At 39.3% G+C, this 18,267-nt stretch overlaps 1 protein-coding gene across 4 annotated transcripts in view; it reads left to right on the forward strand.

The window, feature by feature from the left end:
• Window positions 1-1,991: 1,991 nt before the first annotated feature.
• Window positions 1,992-18,267, forward strand: part of CCSER1 (coiled-coil serine rich protein 1) — a 1,210,612-nt gene continuing 1,194,336 nt past the window's right edge. For all 4 annotated transcript variants that reach the window (XM_060094716.1, XM_060094688.1, XM_060094698.1 and 1 more), the window contains exon 1: window positions 1,992-2,386. The gene's annotated coding sequence lies outside the window, so the exon portion shown is untranslated. The remainder of the gene's footprint in view (window positions 2,387-18,267) is intronic.

Raw genomic sequence — 18,267 nt, forward strand, 5'->3', positions numbered from 1 at the left:
GGGAAGTAGAAGGAAAATGCTGAGGGGTTGTAGGTCAGCTTACTCCATGATTATTGAAAGCTATAAAGAAACTGTTAAGACTCTCAACTAAGCCAGGTGGTCTGAATGGGAGGGAGTATGGACAGTAGTGTAAGGCAGACTTAGGCTGAATTCCAGGTGCACCACTTAATTTGTACGAGACCTAATGTTAACTACCTATCCTCCCCAAACCTGACTTTCCTGATCTACAAAATTGAAGAAATGGTAATAGCTTTTTCACAGGGCCTACACACATTGAATCTCAACATCCTTTGTTAGTATATCCATTTAACAATACTTGATCAAGGGAGCTATCATGTCCTGTATTTTTATGTTATTGATATATTTGTCCACTGGTCCCAACTTTGCTGCTCTTTTTTGATTATATACTTAAGCCACTTTTAATGGATTCTAAACTCTTTGTATGAGACATGGAAGAATTAGGGCAAAGGAAAATTGGTGGTAAAGGTAAAATATATGGAGACTATATTATGAGCTGGCATACACCAAAAACCTGAGGACATAGCAGTGGATATAGCTACTAATAAACAGAGAAGATATAATAACTGAGTTGTCAGCCCTAGCCTCCCAGATGTTCTTAATTTCCTTTCGTCCCGTTTATGAAAAAAAAGTTTTCCACAGTTGTCACCCCAAAGCAGGGTTGTCCCCATACCAAAATCCACATCGACCACTAATACTCATTCAAAAATTACACCTTGCTTTTACACTCAATATATTTACATTTCAGAAGTCAGACTATGACCAGATTTAGAATGCACACACACACACACACACACACACACACACACTTGAAAGAAGCATAGATTGCTTTATTCCTGGAAGCTGTTTGCCAATGCAGTAGTGCACCAGATCACAAAGATCCTACAATCTGGGCAGGAGGCTAGTTAGAGGGTAAGGGAGGTGATGTCAGGTGCCCAAACTTAGCACTGGGGATGTATTTTCTATCTAGAAATTGTCCTACAAGCCACCAAAATTGGTTAAAAAATGTTTCCAACACACACACACAGAGTTAAATGCACTCCATCTGCTTTATTGCCTGCTAAAGACATAAATATACAGGAGTGGAGATAAAGAAGGGGATGAATGGGAGGGTTCAGGACCCAGGGCAAATCTAAAAGGAAATGAGGCAGTGCAATAGGAGAAAGGACCAAGGGAAAATAAATTAGGTAAGCAACAGCACCATGCATCAGAAGTCTTCTCCACCACTAAACTGGCAAATATCTCTAGAGGGCCATCAGTCAAATGATGTCAAAACGGTAACTGGTTCTGTTTGTAATCCCCGTGTTGTTGAGGACCTTATGTGCAGGAACACAAGTTCCACTCCAGGCCACAGTCCCAATGCTTCCATTATCCTACAGAAGAACTGAGTGCTGTAAATATTTGTTGGGAGGTGTCATCTGCTAAGAGAAAGGAAGCCAGGTTTCTTGCTGCCTTTGAGGTAAGAGATGTGTCAGGATGTGAATAGCCTGGGTGAGAAGGAAAAGAGGAGGAAGCCTCACAGTTTCCTCCCTGAGAGGTGGAAGAGAAAGAAAATAGCATCGGTGGTTTGGAGAGAAAAGATACAGTGCATTTTCAGCATTACCGGGGCCCCTTCGCAGAGCTTCAGATTCTCCCTCTCTAACACTTTTGACCTGCCAATGCACTTGGACTCGACGCACTCATGAGGATGGGCTGAGTGCAAAGCCAAGTCAGCACGACCGCATGCGGCTTCCCCTAAAATGAAAACTCAGCAACGGGCCAGCAGTGGGTGTGCGCGCGTTAGTGCAAGAGTATGCGTGCGTGGCAACCCGCGGCCTCAGTTGGCCGGGCGCCGTCCTCTGAGCCATCCACGCCCCGCCCCAGTTTAACCCCTCCCCCCGCCCCAGTTTAACTCCTCCCCCCTCCCCCCCCCCACCCCGCTCCTATAAAAGCTGCGCTCGCCGCCGCCCTCCTCAGTCAGGGACCGCGGCCTAGCCGGGAGGTGGCTTCTTCGTCCCCCACTCAGTCGCACTCCGCGCACTCACACACTTGGAAACGCCTCCCCACGTCCCTCCCCTGCCCTCCTCTTGCTCCGCTCTTCCCTCTCTCACCACGAACAGTCGCCGACCGACTGCCAATCCGCCTCTCGCCCTCTCCCTTTCTCCACAACATGACTGCCTGGGAAGCGGTGGCTCAGGCAGAGCAGCAGGAGGATTATTAAATAACGCAGCTCGACTCTGTGCAACTGGGAGTGGAGAGAAGGAGCCCAACGGCCAAGGCGGGGAGGGAGGGCAGAGGAGGGGGGCCAGGAAAGACAACCCCCGTGCCCTGAAGACAGAAATCCCCGCGTGCCCGGGAGAAGCCTAACAAGCGCCGCGGAGCCCTCCAGGTAGTAACGCCCCCGGTGCCCCCGCGCCCGGAGGGTCGCGCTTCGCGTCGCCGCGACACTGGCGCTGGCCTCCGGCGGACGCGGGAGGACCGCCCGGCAGCTGGCCGCGCCGTGCCCGGGCCGCCCCGGAGCAGCCCGCGCGCAGGCCAGGGGCGCCGGCCGTGGGCCCGGCGTGCGCGGCGCGGAGACCTGGCCTCGCGGGCGGGGTGGGAGGGAGGCGGACGGGCTCGGTTCTCCGCCGGCGCGCGACTCCCCGCGTGCTGCGTGGCCTTTTCCTCCGCGCTCTTGAGCGCTTGGCTCCCCGCGGCCGCGGCCGCCACTCCGGGGCGATGCGGAGCGCGGCCGGCCGACAAGGCAAGAGTTGACGCAGGCTGGTGGCCGCTCCCCTCCCTCGCCGCTCGCTTCCCGCAGGTAGGGGCGGCCGTGCAGCGCTGACGCCTGGGGCTGCGGGCGCCCGGGCGGGGGCGGCGGCGTGGGAGGGGGAAGAGGAAGGAGGGGGCGGGGATCCGCAGTTCCCGAGCCTGGACGTCCTCTCCTCCACCCGCTCGTTCTCCGGCGCTGGCTTCCTGGGTTGGGGGCCAGATGCTCCCCAGCGGCGGCAGGAACAGCAGCGACTTAGCGTGAACAAATTGCTTTGTGGTGGCGTGTCAAGGGCTCCAGGGAGGGGTGTGTGTGAGTGTGAGTGTGAGTGTGATCAAAGCGTTGGTTCCCCGGGAAAGGAAATCAGTCCCGATCTGAAACCGCAGGTGTCCCCTTGCTCCGCCTCCCGCCACCTTTTGGCATGTGTCCCAGGACTCTTACAAGCAGTGCCATCAAGGGCAGGTGTGCGAGATGGGGTGACGGAGGGATTTGTGAATGGTGCTGCTCTGCGCGTGGAGGCTGAGCCTTGCTGATGTAGAGGAGGAGATATCCAGAGTGAGAAGTAAGGCTATTTATGGCAAAGAGTTGTGAAATTTCTGCGGGTTTCCTTCCGTGGTTCCTGAGCTTCTCTCTCGCCCTCTCTCCTCCTCCTCTCTCTCTCTGTTCCTCTCTCCCATCTCTCCCCTTTTCTTTCTCAGAATTAGAAGCAATTCTGCTTTCCATTTCCCCTCCCCACCGTGGGGCATTGAATATGAGGTGAAGGAAGTCAGAAAATCACTTGTCATTTTACAGGTAGAAAAAAAATGCTTCTTAGAAGTTACCTATCTCTTGCCCTTTAATGTTTGTATGTACTTATTCTACTCTCCTCCTAGCTCTTCAGGCCACCAATAACAATACCTACAGACAGAAAGTACCTACTTGGTTTTAACAGCTTTCATTTCTAATATCTTTACAGTTGGATACCATCCCAGTGATATGTAACGCATATCCTCCATTTCAACCCCTAAGAAAGGAAGGCTATTAAAAATAATGTGCACACATTTTACCATAAAGCTGGTTTTATTAAAAGTCTTGGGGAAGAAAGAGAAGCAGACACCTAGTGAGTTTATATCGATTATTACTGATGAGAATTACAACTAGCTATTGAGAAAAGACCTAAAATACTATTAATCTATTAATCTAGTCTACAACATAATTAATTTGTTTCGGTTTCTTTTTCTCTTTGCTTTATGACAGGCAAAAATTCCAAAGACATGACTTGAAGCTTGGAAATGCCTTAGGACAGTGTCTGCCAACTATGCTTTAGCAACTTAATGTTTGTTCTTAAAAGTAGCTACCTGTGTTTTCATAGAACCGATGACGGGGTTGTGACGGAGATAGTAGGACAGTGTCCTTATTATTTTAAATTGGGATGTCTTTAAGCACCTGCCAAGTACAATGTTTTTAAAGCATTGAAATTCCATATTGCAACCGCCGGTTCAGTAATTTCACGGAGAAGAAAGAGAAGTAGACTGACCAACTTATTGTCAGTGATTTGTCTTCATTTGGTATTAATTAAGGAGCTCCTTATTTTGATCAAAACTGCCAACTGTTGTTTTTTTCCAGTGCGAAAGTAGCCTTCCTTAACAGTCCTGTTTATTTGGAAGACACAGCAGTGTTAAGGATTTGTTATTTTGATTTGGTTAGATTCATATTGGTTTAAAATACATTTTTAGCATTGGAGCATCTGCAGTTTTTATATATCCCATTAAAACTTGAACTGAGCGCCGCACTCTGAGGGCTGTTACCTTCACTTTCCTGAATCACTGGAATGTAGAAGTAATGGGGAATTTTAAAATGTGCTTGATGAATTATATTATTGCAATCATTAAAGTCACATTTATGAATACTTCTTTGACACCATCAGAGAATCAGCAACTGTTTATTATTTTAATGATGAATTTTTGTTAATTTATATCAAACTTGTGAAGTAGAAAATGAAAAAAATATTACATTTTATAGATATTGAGCTCCTTATTGCATTTTATCACATAGTGTTCATAATAAAGGGCCTGTCATGTGCAAGATACTATGTAGGTACTGTGGAGGAACATAAGACTTCCTTGCTTCCTGCCCATCAGGAGCTTACTCTCCAGTTGGGGCAAATCTGATGCACATGGTTGAACAGAGTTAACAACCCTTGAAAATAAGAGGTTGCATGTCTAATGAAGACTGCAGGAGTTCAGAGCATGACAATAACATTTCATACTGGATTTTGTCTGAAAAGACTTCCGGTGTAGGTAAGACTTGCTTGGTTTTGATCTTAAAGGATAAATAGGATTAGTGGCTTGTGGATGAGAATATAAGGTATAAGATGTAAGTCTCCTGGAATTGTAGAAAAGAACATAAGATTTAAGAAAGATAAGTTTGTTTTGAAATAGATTTTGATATTGCAAAGTGGTTGAATTTGTTGTGCAAAGTGCAGGTGAGTCTGTTTTTGATGAACAACATTCTGTACGCTGCTGCGTTCTTGGAATTGTCAATATTTCTGTACCTAAGAAGACAAATTTTTCATGTTTTCTTGCCTTTTAATGAAAAATGTGCTTTATATGCATTTATAGAGAATAATTACTCTAAATATTTAAATATACCACATCACACTAAAGTATTGCATTTCGTATTAATAACAAGGTGGCATGTACATGAAGTGAGGTGTTTGAGTTACATCCTTAGCCAACCCTCCTTAGATTTGCTCTAAAGGAAAGAGTATGAGATATGTAAAAGAAAACTGTATTCATAGTGAGCAGTCATTGAATGCTTGATATTTTATTCATCTAAAATGTGTAACTCAGTATATTTTCTATAATATTTTTATTTTAAAGTTATTAGGATGCATCTGCATAATAGTTAACCTATCCTTATATTATTTTCCATGAATATATAGCTATGATGTAGGGCCTATGGGGAACAATTTTAGAATTGTAGTGACAGTTTTAAAGATGTTTTAATTGTCTTCTGGTAAGTAGATTGTATTACTAATAAGAGCACACTCTGTCTCTGAGCATTTTGAACTTAGTTGTTTGCTCTTTGTATATATATTTGTTTATATATATATATATAAAAGCAAACACAAAACTGTTTAAAATGCATTTCCCCATTTTAAGATCACAAGGGGAAAGATCTGAATTGACATTGAGCCTGTCTATTCAGTATGACACCTGAGAAGTATGTTATGGTGACAATAAGGAAATAGTACAAATATTAGATATCACTTTCAATAAATAACAGAGTAGAATTACTTTCAGATTAGTTGAATTAAAAGATTTGCATATATATTTTGTCAACAGTGAATAGATAAGAGTTATTACAGAAGTGAAAATCCTATTAAATCACCTATTTCATATTCATGAAGGAATGGGATGATTTCCAATGTAGTCAAAGTACAGACCAGTGTATCTGTTAATTGGTCTCTTTTGAGTTTGGTTTTGGACTATATGTCGCAGGTGTATCACTTTGATAATCTCTCCTACTGTATGACTGACAGCTTCTGCATGATTTCCTTACTGGATAGTGACAAAACCTATTTGCTTTATGTTGAGGATGTATGCTTCTATCAGCAATATTATCTTCACTATGCGAGAGTGTCAGTTAACAATAAAACATGAAGTCTGCGGTGGGAGAAGCAGTGAGAAAAGATGAGGAGATTGATGAAAGACACTAACAAAAGAACATACTTCAATATGTACCTTAAACTAAATATAAAAATGAAAAGCTGACCAGTCTAAGCTGCAGTTGATACAGTACCAGCATATTGCTATCAGTTCTCACTTTAAAATGACTATATTTCATTTTAAGCTGTTTTCATATGTGGGCTAAACAAAATGGCAAAAGAAAAAGTGGTGGTTGAAAATGTTTACTAGGGGCTGTGGTATTACAATAAAAAAACCCATCTCTGCTTAGGTCTTTGACAGATAAAGTTTGTTTTTTGGCCAAATTCCTGGCCCTATATTTAGATTAACTTAAAATGTACTTTTTCCTTTTGTGTTTTTTACACTGTACTAACAATTTTGAAATTTTAATTAAACTTATTAAAATATTTGAGCACTGTAACTGTTCTGATACTAAATAAAATCTAAACATCATTTATAAGGAAACATTTTTATTACCTAATGGCCAATTCTTAACCTAGAGCAGTAGTTCTCAGAATGTGGTTCCCTGAGCAGTAGCACCAATGAACTTGTTAAAATGCAATTCCATTGAATGATTGAATCAGAAACTCTGCAGTGGGGTGCCCTGCATGATTCTGACACACTCTAAAGTTTGAGAACCACTGACCTAGAATATTTTATAGTGAAACTTTAAGACTGTGTTTTCTACCTATTTTGTATCTAAATACTTTCCTCAACTGGTAGAGATAACTAAGCTTTAACTATTTAGACCTAGAAAATATTACATTCTCCATCAGAAGAATTACATCTTAATTAAAAACAAAAACAAAAATGACTTTCTAATTCCTGTGTACGTATTTGTTGATTGGGGAAGCAATACATAAGTGTGGAATTTAACTGGACAGTAATGACCTCAGACTGACCTTATTGGTAGTCATTTATAAGGCAAAAAGTATGCACAGTGTACAAAGGTTGACCATTTTTTGTTTAGTTTTGTTGACTCGTGATATTTTTCGTCTTGGCATTTATAATCATCTTCTCTGTGTAAGACTACAGTTATTTTAGCTGCTCAACAATAGCTTCACCAGTGTGGAATGTTCTCTCAAATGTTCTTACTACTAAAATAAGATTAAAGATGAAAGATAATGTGTTCAAATCCTGTGTCTCTCTTAGTATCCTTCTCCCTCACTTCGTCCTCCCTGCCCCCACCCCTGCCTTTCAGATATGAGCTCCATCATCCCTTCCCTAAGGAAACCTTCCTTGGCCTCCTTTGCTACCTTAGTTGCCCTATTATATATTGTTTTAGTTCCATGTTCTTCTACCTTGTGGTACTCACTGCAGTTTAATTTTATGTGTATTTGTGTGATTGGTTCAGAATCATCAGGATTTAACGGTGGCCAACACATAAATAAATATTGGTTGAATAACTGTCTGCCTTTGTTCTAAGGGTATTTTATGTTTTTCCAAAGACTGACGCTTTAAAAAGTATTTTAAAATAAAGGGAGTTCTAGAATACATGTAAACATGGGAGTTGTTTTCCTTTATTTTTTGCAAATGATGAGATGTTTATTAACAACAGCAGTGGCTGTAATGTGCTGAACATGTCTTCCATGTTAAGCACTTTATATATGTTATGCCATGCAATTCTCCTAACATTATAAAGTTTTGTGCATATTTTAGAGATGAGGAAACCGACACTCTGTTCTGTACTCTGCCAAAGCTACCGACACCAAACATTGATTTTTTTTTTTGCAATGATGAAGAAATTATGAAACCAGTGGACAGAAAACGTGGAGTGTATTTTCTTCTTGTTCCTGATTTGACTCAGGGCCCAGCAATATCTGTGCATTACTCACCGTGTTGCCACTATCTTCAGCAGTGCTGTTGTTGCGTTTTGGGTGATTGGAAGAAGTGATGGAGGACTTGTAAGGGGGATGCTCCCGTCTTCTTATTGTTCTTTTCAGTACTGATATTTTTTACCCTCAGTGCCACTCAATCACAATTTTTTTACCCCAGCTGGTCAGAATCTCCCAACTTATTAGTGGAAATTTAAGATGTAACCAAGTATAATTTTAAGAATGAGTGCCTTTATGCAGAGAATATTAAGATATTAGAGATTCTTCATATTTGGAGATATGCAACTTATCTTCTGGAAAAGTTCACACAAAGCTTTGAGAATCTTGCTCAAGCAAAGTTGACCTTAGGTGCAGTCTGTTAATTCAACTGTCTCCCATGAGAAAAAAAAATTACATGATCATATCAGTTTAGTTTCTTTTGGCTCTTAATCTTCAACTTATTTATTTAAATGTGGGTTTAGTCAATGTTCAAATGTTTGAAGCAAAGGGCATGTTTAAAAATATTTAAATATTCTAATTCTGTAGAAGTCCATGGACAGTTAATTTGGTTATTCTGAAACCCTCTACTAGACTAATGGACAAAGTTATATATTTCATAATGTGTTTAAGTCAGTCAACATGAATAAAAGTAGATGCCTAATATCAAAAGGAAAAAAATTGGTGTTTCACTGAGTGTGTCTCTTAGGTGAGAGATTTTGTAGATTTTGTCAGAATCTGTTCTCTGTTGCTGGAATCGTTTACTCATTAACTGGAACCTTAGCCATGCCCCTGATTTAGGACCAATCCTTCTGTGTAGCAGAAGATTGACTGGCTTCTTGCCCAACACATTGGGACTTAACATCAAGCCACCCCTGCTGTCCAGCTCTAATGTCCTAATGTGTTTACAGTAATGCCTCTTTCTAATAACCGAAACTGATTTCTCACCTAATGTTTTCCCCTGCATCTTGATGACTTACTCAATATCACCATTTCTCATAGCATTTGAGCAAGGACTTTCTTTTCTTCTGACAGAGCCTTCTTTATTTCTTTAAGGACTTGGATCATGCTTCTAAACCACCGCACTTCCTGAGCCCTTTTCATCTGCCAGCAGATTCCCCCGCAGCTGCCCCTAGTAATTACTTTCCTGGCTGTCATTTCCAGCTCTTAGAGGTGTGCTTCATTTCCAGGGCTCACTCTTGGCCCTCCATGATGCCAAACACTTATGGCATATTGCCCCACCCCCAGATACACAGGTTGGTTGGACTTTTTGGAAGTACTTACAGCTGGGGTTGTAAAGTGCTTCTCAGACTACAGGGCAAGTCTAGTTCCAGGTTCTGACCATCACCAGACTGCCTCATTTTGCTACTTGTTATCTTCCCTTATCTGGCTGTGTCCCACTATAGAACTACCTCATTCATCATCATTGACAGCAAACATTTTTTAAATGTTTATTATGAATAAGTCAGTCTGTTTCAAGAAAAATGTACCTCCTATGGTTCCTATGGCTCCTTAACAGCTTAATCCACATGAATGGAATACAGATTCTTCCATGTCTTGTTTGATTCTTTAGTGTTTGCCTGTTTCTCTTATTCTAAGTCAGTTGTTTATTTCAAGATGATCTGGTTCTTCTCCATTCTCTTGTGTAACCTTATTTGATATGATATGTTTGGAATGTCGAACAGCTGAAGAAACATACTTCAGACTGTGTGATGCCTTCTCTGATTTTCCCCATTTGTTAATGAAACCTAGAAGTATTCCTTTGTTCGGGACGTGTTTGTTAAGCCAGGTGTACTACCTTAATTCAACTGTTCTGGGAGTCTTAGTGATACACCTTCCTCATCAACCAAATTCAGACTGGCATGTCGTATTTCTTATGTATCTGTTCACTGCAGTGAACTCTTTCCTGGAAAGTTAAATACTGCGATTCTGTTAGTGAGTTGTTATTGTTGTGTGTTTGGCTTTTTTGTTTGGTTTTGGCAGTAGCAGCAAATGATATATCACAAACCTATGTAAGGTTTACAAATAAAATCAAAGCAAGTGTAAAAACATGACAGAAATAAATGCATATGTAGGCTTTGACATTCTAGGCAATTCTTCCTCAAGTATTTTTGTTTGTTTGATTGTTTTTTGTTATTTTTAGGTATACAGATTACAAATCAGAATATATGAAATGTGTTTAGTGAGTACTCTTTTCTAAGATACAGTATTCTTTAGGATATCCAGGAAAAGCTTGAAAGGGAAAAGACATCAGATGAGAAGGTTAAGAAAAGGAAAAACATACCTCTAAACCATACCTCTAAATAAAACTCAAATTCAGTATTAGAAATGCAGACTACGAGTAACTTATTTCAGGTAAAGTTTCAAAATATCTTATTGATAACAAAACCAATGGGTCTGTATACCAGGATTCCTAAATTTTCAAAGGAATGTTACCTACCCGGCAGATAGCTCAAGAATAGTTATTTGACTTTGTTTTCAATTTTTAATACTATATTCATGTGCAAACAGACCCAAGAAAACTAAACGTATTCACTAATAAGTGAGTTACTTAAAAGTTAGAGTGTACCTCTTACAGCAGTAATTTTAAACATAAAGTATAGATTACTAAACAGGGCCATCAAAAAATCATTACGGATTTGTACACAGCAAACATATAAACTTATAGCAACATTATGGTTAAAATTAACTTTGAGGGATAGTTCCTATAGTGTACCTCAAGACGTAAATATGGTGGTATTGGGAGATGTCTTCTTCAACAACACCAGTCAACCTTTTGAAAGAATCAAGGGCCCTGCAGTGGGAGGGTCTAAGCTGATCAGAAGGAGAGTATAATATGAAGCATTCCAGGGGGAAATTGTGATGGTGCCAGGTCCAAGTGCTGCTCAAAACACTGAAGGGATAAAGACAGTATAGCATTAACTAGTGAAGAGTAGGAAGGAATTGCCTCCCAGGATATTTCTGAGGAGCATCAGGTTCATTCGATGATGACACACAAAACGTAGCCCCAGAAGTCTAACACAGGAAATGATTGGATGATGTATCTTAAAAGCCAAAGAGTTTTAATTTGAATATAGGATAGATTGGTGAATTTGAAGTTCTGGAGATCCTTCAGCCCCACTTCCAATCTGCTAGACCTCAGTCTCTCCAGTCACCTTTGAGGCAAGGGAGCTATCCAGGGTACTAGACTCTTGCCAAAATCCTCTCTTGCAAAACTGTGCAAAATACTTTGTTGTTTTTGTTTTGGCTAATCATAGAGCCTGACATTGCAGATGCTGCATCATTCACTTGGAATGACTAACCTTCCATCATTTGGCTTATTCCAGTGGGTCCTTCAAGGCTCAATTCAAATGTAAAATTCAAGGATGCTTACCTCAACCCTATGTAAGAAGCCTATTCTGAGTGTCAGTAACAGCCTGTGTATATATCATTATCAAATCTCCATTTAAAGTATCATAATTCACTGCTTGCTTGTGCTTCATGCCCACTGGATTATGAACTTAATGAGGGCAGGTGTTTTGTGCTTTATTCTCTTTTTCAAACAGCTCATCTAACTCTGATGTGAAGATACTCAGTAATTGATAAATGAATGAATACTGCTTAAGAGTGACTTGAATATTGTACATCTTATGTGAACTATTCCCAGTGCTAATCACATCTAGGCTCACTTTGAATACTGCCCTCCATGACTTTTTCATGGACTGAAAATGTGTTCTTAACTTGGAACCAAGTAACCTAAAATGGCCAGAAGTCTTGAAAAAATGAAAGGAATGGAGGAACTATGGCATACATACCATGGGTGTTAGGGGATAGCAAGGTTTAAGGAAAGTAGCATAGGCTGATATGGAGATTGGGGGCCAAAGGACTGTCTGGTTTGTCATGTCCTCAAACAAGCATCCTGAACATCCACTCAATATTCATTTTCTAAGGCTTCTGGAACTTGGGATCTCCTCTCAGTTCCTATAGCCCAGATACACATTTTGAAATGTTTGCAAATCTTAGGCCATGTGAGGCTGGTAGGATTCTTTGAGAAAACAAATATTACTAGTACCTGTGTATATATTGATTAATGAAACATATGGTTTCTGTCCTCCTGAAGCTTACAATTTAGTTCCCAATTGCAAGTGCCCACATGCTCCATGGTACTTGGTGAGAATGGAACTTGGTAGACTTTTCCCTGTCTTCTTATAGCCATGTTAGTGACTTGCTGGACTGCCATAAAAGTAAGTGTTCTTGTTTGCAGTACTCCACCCTCACACATATCATTGCTCTGAATGTTCGGTGTGGCAATAAGTGACAATGTCATCATAGGAAAACTCTTTTGTTTACATGGAAGTCATCCTGTCACTGGTGTGGTATTGACTTACTGATCACTTTTACATGATGTAGGTAAATTGTGTACCTGTCTATATCTTCCCTTATTGAGACAGAGCAAGATTAGTTTAGGTACCACAGTTTTCCTTTTGGTCAGAAATTCCCTGTATTTCAAGTGCATGAACCATAGAAAATGGTTGTGGGGCCTTTTCCTGGGGGATATTTTCACTTTATAATTCTGCTTTTCACATTTTTGAAGGATAACTACTATCTATCCTGTACACCATGCTGTTTCTCTTTCCTGTTTTGATTTTTTTCTTTTACCTATTGCCAGCAGGAATGTTTCAATTATGAAGCATAAAAAGAAAAGCTATATTTTTTAGTGATTTTTACCCCTTGGGAAAGCTAGTTATATAACTCAGAGAAAAATATGGAGTCAGAATAACTTAGATGTAACAGAATTTTAAAAAATACTAAAAAATGAATAAAGCAAAAGTTTTCTATAACCATCTTAAATAAACTCAGAGTTTGGAAAACCAATAACTTTTTTACTAAGTATTTAGAATTATGCCAAATAATATCATCATTAATTTTAGAGATTAAAAATTGCTAGTCATTTTCTTTTTCTTTTGAATTTTATTTATATTTTTATACAGCAGATTCTTATAAGTTATCCATTTTATACATATTAGTGTATATATGTCAATCTCAGTCTCCCAGTTGCTAGTCATTTTCTAATAATACTAGAGATGAAACATTCCTATAAAAACTATGGTTTGGTTGTAGCTATTTGCCTACTCACTATTATTATTTACCTTCAGCACTCGCTGAAAAGTGCTTATGGACAAGAGTGCTAGATCCTGCTGTTATTCAGCATATCAGACCAGGTCAAGAAACTGAAGCACAGAGCAGTTAAGTAACTTGACCAATATAGAAATCTATTAAATGAAGAACCAGGATTCTAACCAGAGGGCAGACAGCAGAAGTAAGAAGAACTACAACCTTGCAGCCTGTGGAAAAAAAACCACATTCACAGAAAGATAGACAAGATGAAAAGGCATAGGGCTATGTACCAGATGAAGGAACAAGATAACCCCCCAGAAAAACAACTAAATGAAATGGAGATAGGCAGTCTTCCAGAAAAAGAATTCAGAGTAATGATAGTGAAGATGATCCAGGACCTCGGAAAAAGAATGGAGGCAAAGATCGAGAAGATGCAAGAAATGTTTAACAGATCTAGAAGAATTAAAGAACAAACAAACAGAGATGAACAATACAGTAACTGAAATGAAAAATACACTAGAAGGAATCAATAGCAGAATAACTGAGGCAGAAGAATGGATAAGTGACCTGGAAGACAGAATGGTGGAATTCAATGCTGCGGGACAGAATAAAGAAAAAAGAATGAAAAGAAATAAAGACAGCCTAAGAGACATCTGGGACAACATTAAACGCAACAACATTCACATTATAGGGGTCCCAGAAGGAGGAGAGAGAGAGAAAGGACCTGAGAAAATATTTGAAGACATTATAATCGAAAACTTCCCTAACATGGGAAAGGAAATAGCCACCCAAATCCAGGAAGTGCAGAGAATCCCATACAGGATAAACCCAAGGAGAAACACACCAAGACACATAGTAATCAAATTGGCAAAAATTAAAGACAAAGAAAAATTATTGAGAGCAGCAAGGGAAAAACGACAAATAACATGCAAGGGAACTCCCATAAGGTTAAAAGCTGATTTCTCAGCAGAAACTCTACAAGCCAGAAGGGAGAGGCATGATATACTTAAAGTGATGAAAGGGAAGAACCTACAACCAAGATTACTCTACCCAGCAAGGACCTCGTTCAGATTTGATGGAGAAATCAAAAGCTTTACAGACAAGCAAAAGCTAAGAGAATTCAGCACCACCAAACCAGTTCTGCAACAAATGCTAAAGGAACTTCACTAAGTGGGAAACACAAGAGAAGAAAAGGACCTACAAAAACAAACCCAAAACAATTAAGGAAATGGTCATAGGAACATACATATTGATAATTACCTTGAACATGAATGGGTTAAATGCTCCAGCCAAAAGACACAGGCTTGCTGAATGGATACAAAAGCAAGACCCATATATATATGCTGTCTACAAGAGACCCACTTCAGACCTAGGGACACATACAGACTAAAAGTGAGGGGATGGAAAAAGATATTCCATGCAAATGGAAATCAAAAGAAAGCTGGAGTAGCGCTACTCATATAAGATAAAATAGACTTTAAAATAAAGAATGTTACAAGAGGCAAGGAAGGACACTACATAATGATCAAGGGATCAATCCAAGAAGAAGATATAACAATTATAAATATATATGCACCCAACATAGTTGCACCTCAATACATAAGGCAACTACTAACAGCTATAAAAGAGGAAATTGACAGTAACACAATAATAGTGGGGAACTTTAATACCTCACTTATTACACCAATGGACACATCATCCAAATAGAAAATTAATAAGGAAACACAAGCTTTAAATGACACAATAGACCAGGTAGATTTAATTGATATTTATAGGACATTCCACCCCAAAACAGCAGATTACACTTTCTTTCAAGTGTGCACAGAACATTCTCCAGGATAGATCACATCTTGGGTCAGAAATCAAGCCTCAGTACATTTAAGAAAATTGAAATCATATCAAGTATCTTTTCTGACCACAGTGCTATGAGATTAGAAACAAATTACAGGGAAAAAAACACAAACACATGGAGGCTAAACAATACATTACTAAATAACCAAGAGATCACTGAAGAAATCAAGGAGGAAATGAAAAAATACCCAGCGACAAATGACAATGAAAACAAAATGATCCAGAACCTATGGGATGCAGCAAAAGCAGTTCTAAGAGGGAAGTTTATTGCTATACAAGCTGATCCCAAGAAGCAAGAAAAATCTCAAATAAACAAACTAACCTTACGCCTAAAGGAATTAGAGAAAGAAGAACAAACAAAACCCAGAGTTAGCAGAAGGAAAGAAATCATAAACATCACAGCAGAAATAAATGAAATAGAAACAAAGAAAACAATAGCAAAGATCAATAAAACTAAAAGCTGGTTCTTTGAGAAGATAAACAAAATTGGTAAACCATTAGCCAGACTCATCAAGAAAAAGAGGGAGAGGACTCAAATCAATAATATTAGAAATGAAAAAGGAGAAGTTACAACAGACACAGCAGAAATACAAAGCATCCGAAGAGACTACTACAAGAAGCTCTATGCCAAAAAATGGACAACCTGAAAGAAATGGACAAATCCTTAGAAAGGTGTAACCTTCCAAGACTGAACCAGGAAGAAATAGAAAATATGAACAGACCAATCAAAAGTAATGAAATTGAAACTGTGTTTAAAAATCTTCCAACAAAAGTGCAGGACCAGATGCCTTCACAGGTGAATTCTATCAAACATTTAGAGAAGAGCTAACACCCATCCTTCTCAATCTCTTCCAAAAAACTGCAGAGGAAGGAAAACTCCCAAACTCATTCTATGAGGCCACCATCACCCTGATACCAAAACCAGACAAAGATACTACAAAAACAAAAATTACAGACCAATATCACTGAATTTGGATGCAAAAATCCTCAACAAAATGCTAGCAAACAGAATCCAACAGCACATTAAAAGGATCATACACCACGATCAAGTGGGGTTTATCCCAGGGGTGCAAGGATTCTTCTGTATACACAAATCAATCAATGTGATACACCATATTAACAAATTGAAGGATAAAAACCATATGGTCATCTCAATAGATGCAGAAAAAGCTTTTTTACAAAATTCCACACAATTTTTATTTTATGATAAAACCTCTCCAGAAAGTGGGCATAGAGGGAACCTACCTCAACATAATAAAGGCCATATACGACAAACCCACAGCAAACATCATTCTCAGTGGTGAAAAACTGAAAGCATTTCCTCTAAGATCAGGAAGAAGACAAGGATGTCTACTCTCACCACTGTTGTTTAACATAGTTTTGGAAGTCCTAGCCATGGCAATCAGAGAAAAAGAAATAAAAGGAATACAAATTGGAAAAGAAGAAGTGAAGCTGTCACTGTTTGCAGATGACGTGATACTATACATAGAGAATCCTAAAAATGCCACCAGAAAACTACTAGAGCTAAACAATGAATTTGATAAAGTTGCAAGATACAAAATTAATGCACAGAAATCTCTTGCATTCCTATACACTAATGATGAAAACTCTGAAAGAGATATTAAGGAAACACTCCCATTGCAACAAAAAGAATAAAATACCCAGGAATAAATGTACTTAAGGAGACAAAAGACCTGTATGCAGAAAACTGTAAGACACTGATGAAAGAAATTAAACATGATACCAACAGATGGTGAGATATACCATGTTCTTGAGTTGGAAGAATCAGTATTTTGAAAATGACCATACTACCCAAAGCAATCTACAGATTTAATGCAATCCCTGTGAAATTACCAATGGCATTTTTTACAGAACTAGAACAAAAAATCTTAAAATTTTTATGGAAACACAAAAGACCCCAAATAGCCAAAGCAGTCTTGAGGGAAAAAAATGGAGCTGGAGGAATCAGACTCCTTAACTTCAGACTATACTGCAAAGCTACACTAATCAAGACAATATGGTACTGGCACAAAAACAAAGTTCAATGGAACAGGGTAGAAAGCCCAGAGATAAACCCATGCACCTGTGGTCAACTAATCTCTGACAAAGGAGGCAAGGATATACAATGGAGAAAAGACAGTCTCTTCAGTAAGTGGTGCTGGGAAAACTGGACAGCTACATATAAAAGAATGAAATTAGAACATTCCCTAACACCATACACAAAAATAAACTCAAAATGGATTAGAGACCTAAATGTACGACCGGGCACTATAAAACTCTCAGAGGAAAACATAGGAAGAACACTCTTTGACATAAGTCACAGCAAGAAATTTTTTGATCCACCTCCTACAGTAATGGAAATAAAAACAAAAATAAACAAATGGGACCCAATGAAACTTCAAAGCTTTTTCACAGCCAAGGAAACCATAAACAAGACGAAAAGACAACCCTCAGAATGGGAAAAAATATTTGCAAATGAATCATCGGACAAAGGATTAATCTCCAAAATATATCAATAGCTCATGCAGCTCAATATTAAAAAAACAAACAACCCAATCCTAAAATGGGCAGAAGACCTAAGTAGACATTTCTCCATAGAAGACATACAGATGGCTAAGAGGCATATGAAAAGCTGCTCAACATCACTAATTATTAGATAAATGCAAATCAAAACTACAATGAGGTATCACCTCGCACCAGTTAGAATGGGCATCATCAGAAAATCTACAAACAAAAAATGCTGGAGAGGGTGTGGAGAAAAGGGAACTCTGTTGTACTGTTGGTGGGAATGTACATTGATACAGCCACTATGGAGAACAGTATGGAGGTTCCTTAAAAAACTAAAAATAGAATTACCATATGACCCAGCAATCCCACTACTGGGCATATACCCTGTGAAAAACCATAATTCAAAAAGACACATGCACCCCCAATGTTCATTGCAGCGTTATTTACAATAGCCAGGTCATATGGAAGCACCCTAAATGCCCATTGACAGACAAATGGATAAAGAAGATGTGGCACATATATACAATGGAATATTACTCAGCTATAAAAAGGAACAAACTTGGGTCAGTTGTAGAGATGTGGATGG

Source organism: Mesoplodon densirostris, chromosome 1, assembly GCF_025265405.1.
Source record: "Mesoplodon densirostris isolate mMesDen1 chromosome 1, mMesDen1 primary haplotype, whole genome shotgun sequence".
Taxonomy (NCBI): Eukaryota; Metazoa; Chordata; class Mammalia; order Artiodactyla; family Ziphiidae; genus Mesoplodon; species Mesoplodon densirostris.